We start from the raw sequence: 8,662 nt of genomic DNA on the forward strand, positions 1-8,662 counted from the left end.
ATTGTGAATAGGACCTCATGCTTGCATCTGCAGATGTGGGATCCCTCTGATATGGAGGGCTTACTGTATGTGAAATGTCTAAAATAAGCAGATGTGGACAGGCAGAAAGTAGAGGAGTGCCTAGGCAGTAGACCCACACCCAGGTGTGGGACGTGGGTGGGTTAAGAGGGATACAAGAGGTCTGTGGATACAAGAGGTCTTTGGAGGTTGACAAAAATAATCTAAAACTGTGGTGATATTGTACCCCTGTGAAGATACTAAAATCCATCCCAGTGTTTACATGGTGAACTGCACGGTCTGAATTGTATTTCATGAAAGTTGTTAAAATCATTCTATAGGTCTGCACAGGAGAGTTTCTGAAGACTGCCCACATTTAGAGGATGTTATTAGAAATAGGTGGTGTGGCAGAATGACTTTTTTTTTTTTTGGCAGTAGTACGGTTTGAACTCAGGGCCTCATGCTTGCTAGGCAAGTGCTCTACTGCTTGAGCCACTCTGTCAGCCCAATCACTTTTATTTTATTCCTTGCTTTCTAATTTCACCCTTTTGTCTTATGTCTATCTATATGATCTTTATTTAAAGAAAACTGATTTGGAAGGCTTTATCTTATCACAGATGCTCTGAACAGGGCAGAGATGTTCAGGTTACACTGTTCCCTGATTTTTGTTGTGCTGTGCTCACACCCTGTCCAGCACCCCGTAGGTCTGCTCCATGCAGCAGCTCTGCCTCAATGGCTTTGGAGGGACCTGAAGACCAGGGCAGCGCAGAGAACCATAAGCCTTCCCTTAGCTGAAAGCTTCTACCCACATTCATGTGGTCACCTGCTGGAGGGAGAGCCACAGATGGAGGAGCTCCTACAAAACTATGTCAGAGGAAGGCAATCTTCAAAAGTGAGGTCAGAGCCCTGACTCTCTCTCTGCCTCGGATGCTCCATGGTACCTTCCCCCCCCTGCCAGGCACCGTGAGAACACAGAAGACAAGCAGCAGAGGGAGGAGCTTGAGGCTCCTGGTGGTCCCCGGGGTGGCTTTCTGCTTGATCTGCTTCCCTCTCCCTCTTCCTTTCCTGGGCTGCGTGGTACCCAGGCAGCATCTGAGTTATTGTCAGGTGCAAGTTCAATAGCATATCTGAGCGGGAGGTGCATACTCCATCCAAGTCCACAGACTTCTGGGGGTCCTAAGTCCTTGTTGGTGAAAAGCATATCAAGACTTTTAATAACCAAAAGGTAAATTCAACCTATTACAGCTCTTTTCTGGGTGAAATTGTCCCTTTGCCCTGACTGATGACAGAATGGGTATTAACCATCCCTTGAGTCACTTGGCTCCCTTCACTTCCACCCATGATGTAGTAGGAAGAAGTGTTCCTCAATTATGAAACAGGAAATGAAAGTCACCTCGAAAGAACGTACATCACCACCAAATTTAAATCCAAACCAAAAATACATCAGCACATCCACAATCAATCCATCCATCTCTGTACAATTCACTGTACGGAGAACCTTGTAAAATGAGTTTCATAACTGAAAATGGTAGGCTTAGCTCTTTATTACTGGTAATAGGTATTAGCTGTGCATATTAATGGGGTTCAGTATCATAGTTCCACACATGCACACAGGGTCCACTTTTCTTTCTCCCATCCTCCCCTCTCACACCCTTCCCCATCACGGGTAGTCACCATTCTACTTCCAGGTTTACTTTTTAAGTTTCCACATATGAGAGAGAGCATGTGGTATTTGTCTTTCTATGAATGTCTTATTTCACTTAACACAATGGATGGTCCTTCAGTTCCATCCGTTTTGCTGCAGATGACAGAATTTCATTCTTTATGGCTGCATAATACTTCATTGTGCCATATGCCACATTTTCTTTATCCATTCATACATCATTAGGCACCTAGGCTGAATCCATATCTTGGCTATTGTGAATAGTGCCTCAGTAAGCATGAGTGTGCAGTTATCTCTTTGGATATATACCCAGAAGTGGGATAGCTGAATCATATGCTCGATATATTCTTAGCTTTTTTGAGGAACCTCCATATTGTCTTCCCTGGTGGCTGCACTAATTTTCATTCTCACTAAATATGTGGAGGAGATGAAGGTGAGGGAATATGGTTGATGGGCTTCAGATACATATACAAAATAGAATGATGAACCCTCTTGCAAGTGCTTTTAGTGAGGTGAGGAGTGGCTAGCCAGGGGAATGGTGGGGGCGACCTAACCAATGTACAATGTACGGCTATTCGGAATTGTCACGATGACTCCCCCTTGAACAATGGATATATCCTATTAAAAATGAGAAAAAAAAAAGTTCCTGTTCCCCACATCCTCATTTACACTTACTTATTTTTGATACTAGCCATTGCAACAGGAGCGAGGCGGCGTCTCATTGCATTTTGATCTGCATTTCCTGATAGTTAAGGATAGTGATCTTTTCATACATGTGTTGGCACAGGGGGAAAACTCGAGACGTTGGTACAGGCAATGGTTTTCTGGAAAAGATCCCAAAGCGCAGGAAACAGTAGCCCCTTTAACTTAGACACAGCCTTGGGGAGAGGCTCAGACATCTGGGGCGGAGGAGGAGCTCCACGCAGCGCCTGCTCGCTGGGGGTTGGGTCCATTTTGCCTGGCGTTGCTGCAACAAGCCTTTTACTGTGGTTGGCACATGAGAAAACCAGGCTCAGAAAGAGGAACTCAAAGCCTACACAGCCGTGAGTAGGAGAGCCACGGACTGTCACATCGTCCCACTGACCGTTTCCTCTCTGTCTTGATGGTGACAGCGCCACATTAAAGGCAGAGGGGCAAAATGTGGTGCAAATTGTTGCCTGGCGCCATTTGCTCGGGATGGCGCATCGCTGCACGTGGAGCATCTTTATTCGTGCTGCGCCCTCGGGGACACAGGTCGGCTCAGTTTGCTAACTGTAGCGTCACTTTGGGTCTTGGAAGGCACAACTTCTGGCTGGGGGAGAGAGGCTCCCCGCGGCCGGGCGAGGGGGGTTCGGCAGCGCTAGGGACCCGCGCGCGGCGGGGAGGCGGGAGCTCGCGTCTGCGCCTGCGCGGGCCGCCTGTGGGCGTCTGTGCTGCAGAGACCGAGGCTGGCGGATACCCGGTTGGCTGAGGCCATCTCGATCCACTCCACTGTTTAGATCAGGAAAATCGCCTAAGGGCTGGCGGGGACGTGCATTTGAATTCCACTGTCTGGCAGCCTTCCACAGCCTGGTTGCCTCAGGTCAGATTTACCGCACACCCGCCCCCAAGTGTCCTCTCTCTATGGATACCACACATGGGAAATCGTGGCGTACTGATGAAGTGCTGTCCATTTGCAATCTGTTCCTAGGGCAAGGTCGTACTGTGTAGTTCAACAACAACAACAAAAGCCCAGTCGTGTTCATTCACTAAACAGCACGATGGGGGTAGGGTGGCTGGATGAAAACCTGTCTGCATTCTGCTTAGACTAGTTTGGTACATTCCCGCTGTGCCCCTGGGTGTTTGAACCAGTGTCTACAATGTTCCTGAATAACTTTGCTTTTTCTTGGTGACCAAATGGTTTGCTTGGTGGTGGAGGTGGAGACAGAGGGTGTAGGCTAACTAAATAGTAATCGCCAATTTCCTCCCTCCTCCAACATCAAAGGCTGGGGATTGCAAGCAGAAAAGACTGATGCTTTCATGAGGTCATAAGAGCAAATGTCAGCAAACACTGGCCTGCTGCTTACAGGAGCTTCCCTTTCCTTCCCGCACGCATGAAGTGATTCCCCCTCAGAACAACCATAGGCGATCAATACCAATACCATCCTGTGTTTCAGATGAGAAAGGAAGGCACAGAGATCCTCATCAATTTTCCTGGAGTTGCACAGCTGGCAAGTGGCAGAGCTGTGGTTTGGGCCTGGCTACTTGAACGTCTGCCAGGATCTTCAGTTGGTGCAACTTGCCTGGCAGACACTGGGCGACACCACTCCATGGGTGACCTAGAGCACTTGCAAAGAGGTGAAGAGGGCAGAAGAGGAAGATGGACCCACTACAGACCCTCCATCTTGCTCCTCCCCACCTCTCAACATTTCCTCATCATAGATTGGTTTTGGGGAAGACTGAAGAGAACCCACAGGATCGAAGGGCACAGGCTGAGCTACTGCTGTTCTCCCCCACATCACTCCTGATTAACTTAGAAACCATGTAACCTCTGTGGGTCAGCACTCTCAATCTATAGCATATGCAAATTTCCTTCCATATTAGTTGAATTGAAACCATGCATGACCCTTAGTTTTTGATGAGAAAAACATTTAAAAGCTGAGGTAAAAGCAAGAAAAACCTCAAATCAATAATGTAAGGTCTCATTTCAAGATATCAGAAAAGGTAGAGCAAAATAAACTCAATGCAAACAAAAGGAAGGATGTGACAAAGAGAACAGAAATTAGTTGAAATGGGACAGAATCATATGAACAAAAGTTTCTTTGGAAAAGATTCTATTTGCTACTATTTTCTTAGAAGTGTTTATGTCTATATTTATGAGGGATACAGTCTTTTTTTGTGCTGAAAAAGCAGTTCAATAAAAGAATGATCAGCTATTAGCCAGTGGTGCCGGTGCAATTGGATTTCCATAAGCAAAGAAATGTGTCTTTTGTTGGTGGTATTTGGGTTTGAACTCAGAGCCTCACACCTGCTAGGCAGGCACTCTACCACTTGAGCTACTCCACCAGTCCCCAAGAACTGTGTCTTGACACCTATGCAAAAACTAACTCAAAATCACAGAATTAAATGTAAAGTGTAAAGCTATAAACTTTTTATAAGATGACATAGGAGAGCATCTTTGGAACCTAGGGCTTGATGGAAGAGTAATTCAACATTACAGCAAGCCATGATCCACAAAAGAAAACTGTCAATAAACAAGACCTCATCAAAATGGAAAGGTTTGCTCAGCAGTAAAGAAAGAAAGAAAGAAAGAAAAAGACAACAACCTGGTAAGAGGGTGAGTGGACAAGCTGGAGACAGGAAAAAAATATTTGTAAAATATTTGCAAATCACAGACCTGACAAAGGGCTCATAGCTAGTATATATAAAACTCTTAAAACTTAACCTTAAAAGCAAAGATCCAAACTATTCAAATCTCACGGGGGCAGAAGATGGAAAGCAGTCACAGTGATGGAGAACAGATACGTGACTGGCCATCACATAAGTGCAAAGAAAGTCGCAATGAAATTTTACCACGCATCTGTGAGAACATCTACAATAAAAGTATGGCACAAACCAACTGCTTATGAGGATGCAGAGAAGTTGAAACACTCTAATGGGTGTGTGGAATGGTACAGTCCCTCTGGAAAATAGTTTCTTAAAAAATTATACTTGCAATACCAAACAACCTAGTAATTGCACTCCTGGGCTCTCATCCCAGTAGGTTGAAAATTGAACTCATCCTGGTGGAATTCCATGGAATGTCCACAGAAAGTCTGTGCATGGTTGACCACAGCAACTTTGCTTGTAATAACCCCAAACTGCAAATGACCAAAACGTTCCCAGCAGGTGAACCACGGAAGGAATGGTGGCACAGGTACTGTGGTGTTTTCTCAGCAGTAAACAGGAATTCGTGTTGATAATACAACAACCTGGATGGATCACAAGGATATGTGGAGTGAGAAAAGCCAATCTCTACTGGTCACACTCTGTATGGTTCCATTTCTATAACACGAATGGACACAGAGTGCAGATTAATGACTGCCAGGGGCTCGGATTGGGGACTGATGGTGTGAACATACAGGTAGCACGAGCCTGACCTTTGTGGTCATGGTCTGCACAAATCTACGCATGGAATGGTTGGTTCTATAAGCGCGGTAAAATATCAATTTCCTGCTTGTGATGTACTAAAAATACATAGGATATGAAAAGTACTTGAGTCCTCTCCGTACTAGACTTTCCTTGTAATTCCTATAAATCTATAATAGTAAAAGTTAACATTTTAGGTAATTAAAAATGAGAAAGTCCATTTTTTTCCTGGCAAAAGATTTCACAAGTGATGTCGCTCTGTTCCACTGGCAAATTCGAAGGGAGCCTGTGTGTGTTCTCATGACCATGTACAGAACTGGGTGTAGACCCCCCAGTGAGAAAGAACTGAACTGGGTTGCTCTCATGGGGCCAGTGGGGTGGCTAAAAACCACATGTGGAAATCCCAGGGACTTGGTTTCAAATACGTTGCTGTTCCAGGCACTTGTGGTCTCCATGAGAAATGTTTACGAACCCCTCCTGCCAAGTATGCTCCTTCCAGCCAATGCAGTAGATTTCATAGAACTGAAAACCTTGAGTCAGCAAACCCCAGGACCTTGAGGTCAGCTGGAGGGAAGCTGGTGGGACTGAAGGCCGCCTGTGCCACAGAGCAGTGCTCAAACTGGGTAGCCACTTCCTGCTTTAAGGAGTTCAGGTGACTCCTGAGATTCAGTTCCTGCTGATTCTCAAGTTGCCTTTGACTCTATCTTTTAGATAACTGCATGGTTCCCAATTGAGTTTATCCACTTACCTCCTCTTGGTTAGCCTGAGCGACTAATGAGAAACCATAATGTTCCAAAGCCTGTGTGTGCCGTTATGGTCGATCAAACCCTGGTGAATTCTCCCCCTTGCCCCTCATTAAATGGAATCCACTCTACGAATCAAGATGGAGTCCTTCTAGCACAATGGGATCTTTTTTGGGGTAATAGAGAGGAGTCTTAGCTACCGGTGGGACTTCTGACAGAACTTTGCAGGCGTAGTTCTTTTCTGGTTTATGACTCACCTCTGCTTTTATTTGCAAGGGCCTAAGGCGACAGAACCAGGCATCTGGGAAGTTTTGGGTAGCTTTACCTAACTTAGAGAGTTTCAGTTTTGAAGCTGGGATCAGAAGCCACCGTGGACCCCTGGGACTGAAGAATTTGGGTCACTTTCCTTCTTCCTGTGTTGTTAGGGACAGCAAGGGAGCCAGGGGGACAGGGAAGGAGGGAGCGGTGCTTGGTTTATGGAAGACTGAGGACATTTACACAGAACACCTTTTGTGCTGCTTAGTAATCATCTCATTAACGTGACTTACACACAACGACCACGTGAATGGGTAAAAAGGTGAGGGTGGGCATCTCACTTGGTTCCGTCTAAGACATTCTTGGGCTGTGCAGCCTGACCCCCTGCATGTCCTTCCTCTTCCCTTTCTTACGTCTTACACCCCTCTTCTCCACCATGCCTCTGCCAGTGGCACTTCTTCCATCCCCAGCAACTACAATGTTTACCTGTTCCCAGGAAACAGCAATGTTTGATGTGGTTCATAAATTATGGCACTGGACATAGGCCAAGAAGCTGGAGGAAGATCACTCTCCTAGCACAGGCTTTTCAGGTGTGGAAAGGAGGAGGAGAGCAGGGCTGGTCACTGGCCTCATCCTCACTCCTTCTCAGGCATCCTGGGGTTTGTGGTCCTGGGGTCCTGGCTTGGGTTTCTTGACTTCAGGGCCCATAGTTGCTCTCCAGTTTTGATGCCCATTCTCAAGTGACTTCCCAAGAAAGGGACATCAAAGGTAAAGTCTTTCCATCCTTGGATGGTCTAAAATCATCTTTGTAATACCCTCAGGCTTGGTGGATAGTTTGGCTAGTGTAGAATTCCAGGGTGAAAGACTTTTCCTGTGGACTTGTAAAGGCATTGCTGCCTCCACCCCTGACAGAGCCCATGCTGCTCAGGGCTTGTTTCCTGGTATGGACCTCCCTGTCCTTCTTCTGCCTGGCCATTTAGGGTGTTTCCTTTACCCTCCCTGCTGAAATGTGTTGGTAATCATTTTGTCAGTCATATTTGGGGGCCTCTGGGAGTCTTTTCAGTCTGGAAATTTGTGATCTTCAGTTTTAGAAATTTCTTACTTTCTATGTTCTCTTGTGCAAGGCTGATTTTCTGGATTTATTCTATAATTTTTTCTTATTTCTTATTTAAACTCTGTCTTTTTACTCTAATTCCTGGGAGATATTTTTTTGAACTTTAACTTAGAATCCCATCCGATGCACTTGTTAAATTTCAGTACTTTATGTGTCGATACATAAGTGTGTGTATGTGTATGTATAATATATATTTATCTGCCTGCCTATCATCTATCTATCTAATCTACCAATCATCTATCATTTATCTATCTAATTTACTAGTCATCTGGCTATCTATCTATCATCTATCTGTCTCTTCTCTGCATTGTATTATTTGTGCGGTGGTCCCCGCCGCTTTTCATCCTTGCCATTTGTGAGCCTTGTTCTCTTTCAGGCTGGAGGTTTTTGTCAGACTTGGTTGATCTTTGCCTCTTTGTTCAAGTGTGGGTCAGCACTGAGTGCTATAGTGTGGTCCTGGAATGTCCCCCAAAGGCCCATGAGTTACAGGCTCAGTCCCCAGCTCGGCACAATCTGGATGGTGGAACTTTTAAGAGGAGGGGCCTGGTAGGAAGTCTTCTGATCAAGGTTGCGGGGTGCTCTTGAAGAGGATTGTGGGACCTCGGCTGCCCTTCTTTTCTTCACTCCTGATGGAGCCATGAGGTGGGTTACTTTGCTTCACCATGTGCTCTCTGACATGATGTGATTGTCACAAACCCAAAAGCAATGATGACAATCAACCATAGACTGAAACCTCCCAAACTGCCAACCAAAATAAACCTTTGTTCTTCTTTTTTTTTTTCCTCAGTACTGGGGTTTGAACTC

Source organism: Castor canadensis, chromosome 13 (genome assembly GCF_047511655.1).
Source record: "Castor canadensis chromosome 13, mCasCan1.hap1v2, whole genome shotgun sequence".
Taxonomy (NCBI): Eukaryota; Metazoa; Chordata; class Mammalia; order Rodentia; family Castoridae; genus Castor; species Castor canadensis.